This window comes from Capricornis sumatraensis, chromosome 3, assembly GCF_032405125.1.
Source record: "Capricornis sumatraensis isolate serow.1 chromosome 3, serow.2, whole genome shotgun sequence".
Classification (NCBI taxonomy): Eukaryota; Metazoa; Chordata; class Mammalia; order Artiodactyla; family Bovidae; genus Capricornis; species Capricornis sumatraensis.
In genome coordinates, this window is record NC_091071.1 from 47497705 (window position 1) to 47510203 (window position 12499).

Below are 12499 nucleotides of genomic sequence, written 5' to 3' on the forward strand. Positions count from 1 at the left end.
CCCCAAGGCTGGGACCTCTGCCCTCTGCGTCCCCCTGTGCCCTCCAGGGCCCTCTCTACCCTCTAACTGAATCTCCTGCCCTCTGCCCTCCAGGGAGCCCTCCACTTTTCAGAGACCCTCCCCGCCATGGACCTTCAAAGAACAAGACTGAGGGAGGAGCCTCCTGAGGGGTTCCAGAAATAGGGAACACCCTGGTGTTCTCCCACCCACTCAGCCCTGGGGAGCCTCCTAAGACCCCCAGGTTGAGCCCTCCAACCTTCAGAATCACCTCCATGCTCCTGGCTTGTCCACCTTCTGGAACTCCCCTCCTCATGCCTCTGTTCTCCACCTTCTAGAATCCTCCTCCCTCTGGAGTCCCCATCCTCTAGAGAACCTTATCCCTCTAGAGACCCCCATCTGCCCTCTGGACTGGGAAGTCTGTCCCCAGGGTTTCCCCTCTGCCCTTTGTGGCCTGCCTCTGCTCTCCAAGGCCCTCTCCTCGCTTCTGGGCCTTCTCATCCCTCCAGGGTCCCCTCGGCTGTCCAGTTTTCTACTCCCTCCAGGATTCCCATCCTCAACCTGACCCCTAACTCCTCCAAGGGCCTTGTCTGACCTCTGGACTGGGCTCACCATCATCCAGCACACCTCCTACCCTCTGGTTCCCTTTGCCTTTTGGGGGCCACCTTTATCCTACATGGTCACTCCCCCTCAGGGCACCCTCCACCCACCAGGCCAAGTCCTCTGCCCTCCAGGGCCTCTTCTGTCCTCCAGGGACACCACTGAGGGCACCCTCTGCCCACATAGGTCCTGTGGGTGCAGGAAGGAGGGGAAATGGAGCAAGGCCAGCTGGGAAGGTCCCTCCAGGTGTGGAGGAGAAGGGAATCCATCTGGTGTTCCCCAACCCATGGCCTCAGGAAGCCTCCTGGGGACCTGGGCCTTATCCTCTATACCTCAAAGCTGGAGGCACTACAGAGGTCTCTTTGGCTGTATGGACTCAGGGACATTTCTGAAGGCTTGGATCCTCAATCAGAACCCCACCTTTGTCTAAATCCCACCTCTACCTAAACACCTCTAATACCTAAGCTCTTCTACACCTAAGCTCTGCCCTCACAGCAAAAGTTTTTTCTACCTTTCTGTTTGTTAGTTAATTTGTTTGTTTGTTTCACTATTTGCCAGTGGAGTTTGGTTTTACCCTTCAGTGGTTATTTCATATTTATTCATATTTTTCTACTATTTCTGTTAGTTTTGTAAACATACTCAATTATTTTTTAATATTTGCTATTATTCTGCACCCTATTATTTTTACTTATTTTTTTATATAAGGTTTTTTTTTTTTTTTTTTTCCCCCTCCTTCCCTCTCTTTGCTATTGGAGTTGAGTTTTACCCTTCAGGAGATGTTATCTTTTATTCTTTGTTACTATTCTCCTTTTATTTCTTTCTTTTTTCCTGCATCCTATGACTTGTGGAATCCCAGTTCATGGGCCAGATATCAGGCCTGAGCCAATGAGGCAGGAATACTGAGTCTGAACTGCTGGAGTAACAGAGAACCCCAGGCCCTAAGGAATATTAATTAGTTTAGGTATTTCAGAGGTCCACATCTCAACACCAAAACCTGACTCTACCCAACTGCCTGTAAACTCCAATGCTGGAAACTTTAAGCCAAACAACTAGTCAGACAGGAACACAGTCCCACCCATTAAAAAAAAAAAAATTGAAGGAGAAAGGTAAGAAAGCTACAAGGCCTAATAAATGAAGAGGAAATAGGGAACTTCTCTGAAAGAGAATTTAGAGTAATGATAGTAAAGAAACCAATACAGTATTGTAAAGTAAAATAAAGTAAAAATAAAATTAAAAAAAGAAGCTCCAAAATATTGAAAGTAGAATGGAGAAAACGCAAGAAACATTCAACACATTTAACAAAAACCTAGGAGAAATAAAGTGTAGGAAACCCAGAGGTACCTATACAGGATAACGCCCCCCGCCCCGCAAAAAAAAATACACCAAGACACATAGTAATTAAAGTAACAAAAAGTAAACACAGGAAAAAAATATTAAAAGTCACAAAGGAAAAGCAAAAAATAGCATACAAAGAAATCCTCATAAGGCTAACAACTGATTTTTCAACAAAATCTCTGCAAGCCAGAAGGGAATGGCAGGATATACTTAAAGTGATGAAAGAGAAAAACCTACAACCAAGATTACTTACCCATCAAGGATTTCATTCAGATTTGACAGTGAAACCAAAAACTTTATAGACAAAAAAAAGAAGAAAAGTAAAATAAAATAAGAGAACTCAGCATCATCAAAACAGCCTTACAAAAAATGCCAAAGAAACTTCTTTAGTAGGAACTTAAAAGAAGAAGACTCACAAGAACAAACCATAAACAATTAAGAAAATGGCAATAAGAACATACGTATTAATAACTACCTTAAATGTAAATGGATTAAAATGATCATACTACTCAATGGACATTTAAATGGATTAAATGTCCCAACCAAAATACACAGACTGTCTGAATGGATACAGAAACAAGACCCATGTATATACTGCCTACAAGAAACCCACTTCAGACCTACCAACATGCATATCAATAACTACCTTAAATGTAAATGGATTAAAATGACTATACTACCCAAAGTAATCTACAGATTCAATGCAATTCCTGTTGAACTACCAATGGTATTTTTCACAAAACTAGAAGAAAAAAAAATCACCCTTCCTATGGAAATACAAAAAAAAAACCCAAATAGCCAATGGAATCTTGAGAAAGAAGAATGGAGCTGGAAGAATCAACCTTCCTGACTTTAGACTATACTACAAAGCTACAGTCATTAAGACAGTATGGTGTTTGCACAAAAACAGAAATATAGACCAATGGAACACGATAGAAAGCCCAGAGATAAACCCATGCACTTATGGGTGCCTTATCTTTGACAAAGGAGGCAAGACTATACAATGGAAAAAAGGCAGCCTCTTCCATAAATAGTTTTGGGAATACTAGATAGCTTCACATAAAAGAATGAAGCTAGAAAACTTTCTAACACTATGTGTATATGTGTTAAGTCACTTCAGTTATGTTCAACTCTTCAAGACTATATGGACTGTAGCTCACCAGGCTCCACTGTTCTTGGGACTCTCCAGGCAAGAATACTGCAGTGCATGGCCATGTCCTTTTTAGGGGCTCTTCCTGACCCAAGGATCAAACTTGCATCTTTTACATCTCCTGCATTGTAGGCTGGTTCTTTACCACTAGCACCACATGGGAAGCTCTTCTAACACTATACACAAAAATAAACTCAAAGTAGATTAAAGATTTAAATATAAAGACAGAAACTATAAAACTCTTAGGAGAAAACATAGGCAGTACACTCTGACATATATCGCAGTAAGTCCCTCTTTGACTTACCTCTAGCGTAATGGAAATGAAATCAGAAGTAAATAGAGGGGACTTAATTCAACTTAAAAGCTTTTGCACAGCTAAGGAAAACAATAAACAAGATTAAAAGACAACCTTCAAAATGGGAGAAAGTAATTGCAAATTAAACAATTGACAAAGGATTAATCTCTAAAATATACAAACAGTTCATGAAGCTCAATACCAGAAAAACAAAAAATCCAATCAAAAAATGGACAAAAACATACATTTCTCCAAAGAAAGCATGGTGGTGGTAGTGGTAGTTTAGTTGCTAAATCATGCCCGACTCTTGTGACCCCATGGTCTGTATTCTCTAGGCTCCTCTGTCCATGGGATTTTCCAGGCAAGAATGCTGGGGTGAGGTGCCATTTCTCAAAGAAGACAGACAGATAGCCAAGAAACACATGAATAGATCCTCAACATCACTCATTATTAAACAAATGCAAATCAAAGCAATGAGGTAACACCTCACACTAGTCAAAATGGCCATCATTTACAAATCTACAAACAATAAATGCTGGAGAGGATGTGGAGAAAAGGAAACTCTCTTGCACTGTTGGTGGGAATGTAAATTGATATAGCCACTATGGAGAACAGTATGAAGGTTCCTTAAAAAACTAGGAATAGAACTACAATATAACCCTACAATCCTACTACAGGGCATATATCCTGAGAAAATCATAATTGAAAGACACATGTACTCCAGTACTAACTGTAGCACTTTTTACACTAGCTAGGATATGGAAGCAACCGAGATATCCATCAACAGATGAATGGATACAGAAACTGTGGTACACATATATACAATGGAATATTTAAAAAACTATAGAAGATAATGTATTTGAGTTGGTCCTAATGATGTGGATGAACCTAGAGACTATTATACAGACTGAAGCAAGTCAGAAAGAGAAAGAAAATATTGTATATTAATGCATGCATATGGAATCTAAAAAGAGCATACTGATGAACCTATTTGCAGGGCAGCAATGGGGATACAGATATAGAGAACAGACATGCAGACACAGCAGTGGAGGAAGGAGAGAGTGGGTGAATTGAGAGAATAGCATGGAAACATACATTACCATATGTAAAATAGATAGCAAGTAGGATTTTGCAGTGTGAGACTAGGAACTCGATCCAATGTTCTGTGACAACCTAGAAGGGTAGGATGAAGGAGGGAAAGTAGGAGTTTTGGGTGGGTTGGGGGGGATATATATGTACCTGGGGCTGATTCATGTTGATGTATGGCAGAAAGCAACACAATTTTGTAAAGTCATTATCCTCCTGTATACTATCATGCAAGAAAAGAATCACCAGTCTATGTTCAATACAGGATACAGGATGCTTGGGGCTGGTGCACGGTGATGATCCAGAGAGATGATATGGGGTGGGAGGTGGGAGGGGGGTTCAGGATTGGGAACTCATGTACACCCGTGGCTGATTCATGTCAATGTATGGAAAAACCAATACAGTATTGTAAAGCAAAATAAAGTAAAAACAAAAATTAAAAAATAAAATAAAATAAATCAAAGAAAAAAAAATGTTACTTCAACAAAGAAGGAAAATATCAAATAAAGAACTTAACCTTACATTTCAGAGAACAAGGAAAATGAGAAGAAATATAGCTCAAAATTGGTAAAGAAAGGAAACAAAGATTGCAACATAAATAAATTAGAGATTAAAAGAGATAGAAAAGTTCAATGAAAGTAAGACCTGTTTACTGTATATGTTATAACATATATTATTATTCAGTCATTAAAAAGAGGAAAAATTGACATGTGCAGCAAATGGGTGGACATTGAGGGAATTATGTTAAGTGAAATAATTTAGACAAAGAAAGATAAATACTGTATGATATCACTTATATGCACAATCTTAAAAATAAAAAATAAAAAAACAGGAAAATATACAAGCAAAAAATCTAGCTCATAGACACAGAGAACAGATTGATGGTTGCCAGAGTGGTGAGGGTAGTGAGGGAAGGGTTTAAATGGGTGAAGGGAGTCTAAAGGTACGAATTTCCAGTTATAAAATAAATGAGTCCTGGCTATGTAATGGTGACTATAATTAATCATAACATATATTTGAAAGTTGCTAAGAGAGTCAATCTTAAAAGTTCTCACAATAAGAAAAAAGTTTTCCATCTCTATATGGTGATTGATGTTAATCAGACTATCACAGTGATCATTTCACAATATATGGAAATATGAAATCAGCATGTTATACTCATGAAATGAATATAATGCTATATTAAAATTATACTCAAATTTAAAATACATTGTTGTTGTTGTTCAGTTGTTAAGTCATGTCTGACTCTTTGCAATCTCATGGACTGTAGCACCCCCAGCTTCCCTGTCCTTCACTGTCACCCGGAGTTTGCTCAAACTCATGTCCATTGAGTTGATGATACCATCCTACCATCTTATCCTCTGGCGCCCCCTTCTTCAACTGCCCTCAATCTTTCCCAGCATCAGGGTCTTTTCCAATGAGTCAGCTCTTCACATCAGGTGGACAAAGTATTAGAGTTTCAGTATCAGTCCTTCCAATGAATATTCAGGGTTGATTTCCAGGATTGAATGGTTTGATTTCTTTGCTGGCTAAGGGACTCTCAAGAGTCTTCCTCAGCACCATAGTTGGAAATCATCAATTCTTTGGCACTCAGTTTTCTTTATGGTCCAGCTCTCACATCTGTACATTGCTACTGGAAAAACCATAACTTTGACTATATGAACCTTTGTCAATAAATTGATGGTTCTGTTTTTTACTGTGTTGTCTAGGCTTGTCATAGCTTTTCTTCCAAGAAGCAAGCATCTTTTAATTTCATGGGTGCAGTCACCGTTCACAGTGGTCTTGGAGCCTGAGAAAATAAAGTCTGTCACTGCTTCCATTTTTACCCCAATCTACTTGCCATGAAGGGATGAAACAGGATGTCATGATCTTCATTTTTTGACTGTTGAGTTTTAAACTGGCTTTTTCAGTCTCCTCTTCCACCTTCATCAAGCGGCTTTTAGTTCCTCTTCACTTTCTGCCATTAGGGTGATATCATCTGCATATCTCAGGTTATTGATATTTCTCCCAGTAATCTTGATTCCAGCTTGTTATTCATCCAACCAAGCATTTTGCATGATGTAAAAATTTATATGGGCTTTTAAGTAATTCAGTATAGGAGGAAAGATCATGGCTAAGTTAGTTTTAAATGCCATTTTTTATAACTCTGGGCTTCCTACATGGCACAGTTGATAAACAATCTGCCTGCCAGTGTAGGAGTCGCAAGAGATACAGGTTTGACTTCTGGGTCAGGAATATTTCCTGGAGTAGGAAATGGTAACCCACTCCAATATTCTTGCCTGGAGAATTTCATGCACAGTGGAGCCTGGTGGACCACAATCCATAGGGTTGCAAAGAGTCAGACACAACTGAGCACTTACATAATTCCAAGCACACAGTATATACTCAAACATTTTGATGAATGCACCAGGAGATAAATGGCAAATATTTTTTTTCTGGCTTAGTTCAATGAATTGAATTTGGGATCTAACATAATACATTATATTATGCCATAAGCCCAGTCGAACTTAAGGAACCCTGAATCCAGCTTCTTTGCATTTCTGCACTCACCTATTTCTGCTTCTACCCATGAAATCAGGACTCTAAACCCCATTTCCTAGCAAAGTAGATGAAAAGGCAGTAGCTCCTCTAATGGCCACCTTGAATGTGGGTGAAAATCAGGGGAGACCAGCTGGAATAATTAGATGAGTCCATGGCTCCTTTGTACCTTTGTCTCGAAAGGGCAAGCTTAAGTCCTTCCAGTCTCTGGAAGCAACCTTGCCAAAATATGGGAAGGAGGTTCTGCCAGTTAATCCCACTCCAAACTTTGTGAACCTGTGAAACTCCTCTGTAGGGACCCAACTTATTTCATTGGCCCCAGCACAAAATAATCCCTGAGCTTCAGAAAAAGCCTCAGCTACCAGGATGCAGCTTCTATGTGTCTGTGTGATGCACAACTAATCCTGTAATGAGACTCGTGAATAGACAAGACAGAGTACAGGGGATCAGATTTCAAGATTTCATGCAAAAGTAAAACTCTGCTACAGAGGATGTCGACTAATGTTCTCTGTTTAAACACAGATTCATATGGATTCACCTGTAAAAGTGTACCACCATAATGTAAGATATTAACAATAGGGGATAACTGGTGTGGAGTATATAGAAAACCCTGTACTATCTTAGCAAATTTTCTATAAATCTATTCTAAACATTTTCAAATTTATTTTTTAAAAATAAAATAGTCTTAATCCACTTTTTCTCAAGGTTTTATTAGTGCAGATTTCATTTGTTTTCCAAAATTTGAATAATATTGCATATATAATTTTGAGTCCTATCTTTTCAACCTGTATACTACAGTAAGCACTTTCACGTTGTTATTAAAGAGTTGTGAACATAAATTTTAATGGCTTCATCATTATCATTAACAGATGTATAATAGTTTAATTGCACATTTTCCTTTGTTGAATACTTAAAAAGAAAAACAGTAACAGTGCTTCCTAGGAGAATTTTGGTTATACAGAGAGATACACTGTGCCAAAATCTTCTCTTTCCTTCCTTGTCTGATGTTTTGAGGTACCTAGTCTTTCTGTGCTAAGTTAATGGCAGTAAGTTTAGCTTCGTTTTCACTATTTGAGTTGATTTCTTTAAAAGGTGTGAATGAGAGATTCTGTGAGCTGGCTCATCTCTCAGAAGTTTTTGCCTGTCAAATAAACCATAGAATATGTAAGATTTACTCAAAGACACTTTTTGCAATTGCACTATTATATCTATTAAGCCCAGACTTCATCCCAGATATTATGTTAGTGTCAGTCTCCCAACACATTAGACCTGGAAACTGCGGCCAGCCTCCCACTGGCAGCTGAGAAAGGGAACTCAGAGGCCAAGACTCTGCTGAGAGATCTTACTCCAAAGACACCAATCAGGTTATCTGTCTTTCATAAATGGCTCTTGCACTGAAGACTACCACTCAGTGGGATTTTGGTTACTGCCCCCTGCAAGTATGGGGCAAAATCAGTCTTCCAATCCCTGGGACACCAGGTAAGAAGTGAAGGCAGCCATTGGCCAGTTTCAGGACACAGGGCTGCTGCTGCTGAATGTTGATTGTCTTCAAGAGAGGCTGTGGTGTGTCACAGGGAACATAGGTGATGTGTATCGGTCAGACAGTAGAAAGTAAGAGAACAGTATACATTCTCTCCCATTGAGGCACTTCCACAGGATGGTTTGGTCTTCATACTGGACTCATTTTCCTGGTATTAAGAACCTCCTTGCTGTTTCCAAGATATGTGTACTATCCTGGATACTTAAAATTAGAGGTGCCAGGTTTGCTTTTATAACAAGACTGGCAGATGCTCCTCCCAGTCTTGGGTGCAATTTTTGAGTGATAAAAAATTGTGTTTCTGGGCTCCTCTTGAGCCTACTTTGTGCTCTGCTGGTGAAGGACTAATAGAGCGATGTGATCTACCTCCTTAATTAACCCACCTGCAGTTTCTCTCCCAACTCCCATATCCCTCAAAATGTTTCATGGGTGTAACGCCAGACAACTGCATTTCTTGATGCTCATTTTTCCCTGGCCATTCCAAATCTGTATGGAGTAGAAATTGTTTCCTATTCCAAGTTGTAATCTACTGTAACTGTTCCCTGACAAGAGTCTTTTAAGTGGAATTGCTCTTGCTACAGCTCTAATAAAATCCATCGAGAAGATGAAAAGCCAGCCATTATGGGCTCATCTCTTTTTCTTTTCAGGTGATATTTTGCACATAGAAAGTTTTACAGCGCATTAACATTTTTAATGTTATCCCAGGTTTGCAAATTTAATAGCCAGGAGAGCACTTGAAACCCCAGATGGAGAGACCTGCCACTGAAGCCCAGGTGATTCCAGGCCAGGCTCCCTGTGCCCCAGACATGCATAGCACTGTGGCCCTGCAGGAGCTATCTTACTTCCTTCTGTGCCTTCTGGATGGCCCGAAGGCTGTTCCAGGAACCTAATCATCCCAAGGCACTCTTGAGCCTGCTGAGGGGTAACTAAGGATACAGTGGGAAAACCTGCCAAGCAAAGGATGTGCTAGGAAGCTGTTGGACAAGGATGTCAAACCAACTTCATTATATGTGGAATTGATTTGGAGTGATTGACTATATCACTGTGTTGTAGAGAATAATTCTTTTCTTCATCTGTGCTCAGCAGAAAAAAGAGCCCGTGTGCCATGGGTGCAGAAGAAGGGATGAGTCGAGGTACACTTGCTTCTCAGCCCCAAATCTGTCCCCTCTGATCCAGGGAAGCAGTCTGACTTGAATATTTCTTCTCCTGCACCCACACAAGGCCAGAAAGACAGACAAACATCAGCCAATATAGAACAATGAGCATGTTCCTATGTAAAATAAGAAACTGTGTCAGGACTCAACTCTGTTTAAAGGCCGGGGTTATCACCAATAGCACCAAGACACTGCTGGAATATGCCTTCCAGTGGGAAGAGCAGCCCTGAGATGGGGATGAGGAGGCATGAGTTCTCATTCCCTCATCACTTCCTTTTAATCAGTGATGACTTAGTGAGCATCGTCTCTATGCTGGTCAATGCACTAGAAACAAATGCAGACAGTGAAACACAAAAAGTAACTAAGCTGATTTCATCTTCATTCTTCTTTATCATCAGCCTTTTACATTCTTGCTGAGGTGCCACAGGAGGAAATCCACTCAACAGAAACATATGAGTTAAGTGCTAGGCCAGGAATGGGAGACCCAGAATGGATTGAGCAAAGTGGTAACTTGGCTTCTAGGCTTGGAGTGGGAAGGCAGGGAGATGTGTGGTCCTGGAGATGCTCCATGAGAGGTCTTCAGTGAGGCATGATGCATAGGTAGAGGCACACTTGCCTGGGAACAGCATAGGGATGGTGTTCAAGAAAGACTTTTTAAATACTCTTGTACTAAATCTTGAAAAGTGGAATCAGTATCCACCAGGTAGGAAAGGGAATTGTTGGTAAGAAAGGTTTAAGCAAAGGGCCAAAGGTGAGAAAAGGTACCAAGCATGTGCCATCTCACAAATGGTTTTGCATTACTGGTTGTGATCTGTCAGAAAGCAGAGAAAAGCCTGGAGGGCTGACAGGGGACATCAAACCTAAGAGCACCTTGATCCATGCTCAGAATGTCAGCTTCATCCTAAAGGCTGAGGGTAGTCACATTCTACTTTGGAAAGCATCTTTACTCATGGCATGGAAGGTGCAATGCTGGAGGTAAGGAAGCCCAAGAGTCACTCACTGAGCATCTCAGTAGTTCAAGACGGTGAGAATGAGGGCCGAACTTCTGCATCTAGCAAAGGGCCTGGCACATAGCAAGGTGAATAACTGTTGAATTGATGGATTTTTTGCAGGAAGGCGGACCTTTTCCAGGGCCTGAAACTGGGCTCTTGTCTAACACTCGGAAATGAATTGTCCGAAGAGACACATCTGCTGACAAAGCAAGAGATTTTATTGGGAAAGGGAACCCAGGTGGAGAGCAGTAGGGTAAGGGAACCCAGGAGAACTGCTCTGCCCTGTGGCTCGCAGTCTCAGGGTTTATGGTGATGGGATCAGTTTCCGGGTGGTCTTTGGCCAACATTCTAATTCAGAGTCTTTCCTGGTGGCGCACGCATTGCTCAGGCAAGATGGATGCTAGCAAGAGGGATTCTGGGAAGTGGATGGACACACGGTGTCTCCTTTAGCCCTTTTCCGAACTCTTCTGGTTGGTGGTGGCTTATCAGTTCTGTATTCCTTATCAGGATCTCCTGTCATAAAATAACTCATGCAAATGGTTACTATGGTGCCTGGCCAGGGTGGGCGGTCTCAATCAGTGTGCTTCCCCTAACAGATTTTTGGAGAAAAGTGGGTTGGTGAAATGACCCTGGCACTGTCAGGAAGAGATAAAGACTTCCCTGATAGTTCAGTGGTTAAGACTCCGCCTGTCAATGCAGCACAACACAAGAGAAGACTCTACACGTGGACATCACCAGATGGTTGACAATGAATTAAATTGATTATATTCTTTGCAGCCAAAGGTAGAGAACCTTTATATAGTCAGCAAAAATAAGACCAGGAGCTGACTGTGGCTCAGATCATGAACTCCTTATTGCCAAGTTCAGACTTAAATTGAAGGAAGTAGGAAAAATCACTAGACCACTCAGGTATGACCAAAATCAAATCTCTTATGATTATACAGTGGAAGTGAGAAATAGATTAAAGCAGTTAGGTCTGATAGATAGAGTGCCTGATGAACTATGGACGGAGGTTCATGACACTGTGCAGGAGACAGGGATCAAGACCATACCAAAGAAAAAAAAAATGCAAAAAAGCAAAATGGCTCTCTGGGGAGGCCTAACAAATAGCTGTGAAATGAAGAGAAGCGAAAAGAAAAGGACAAAAGGAAATATATACCCATTTGAATGCAGAGTTCCAAAGAACAGCAAGGAGAGATAAGAAAGCCTTCCTCAGTGATCAGTACAAAGAAATACAGAAAAGAAATAGAATGGGAAAGACTAGAGATCTCTTCAATTGGAGATACCAAGGGAACATTTCATGCGAAGATGGGCTCAATAAAGGACAGAAATGGTATGGACCTAACAGAAGCAGAAGATATAAAGAAGAGGTGGCAAGAATACACAGAAGGACTAAACAAAAAAGATCCTCATGACCCAGATAATCACAATGGTTTGATCACTCACCTAGAGCCAGACATCCTGGAATGTGAAGTCAAGTAAGCCTTAGGAAGCATCACTACAAACAAAGCTAGTGGAGGTGATGGAATTCCAGTTAAACTAATTCAAATCCTTAAAGATGATACTGTGAAGTGTTCATTCAATATGCCAGCACATTTGGAAAACTCAGCAGTGGCCACAGGACTGGAAAAGGTCAGTTTTCTTTCCCAAGAAGGGCAATGGCAAAGAATGCTCAAACTACCACACAATTGCACTCATCTAACACGCTAGCAAAGTAATGCTCAATATTCTCCAAGCCAGGCTTCAACAATACGTGAACGATAAACTTTCAGATGTTCAAGCTGGTTTTAGAAAAGGCAGAGGAAACAGAGATCA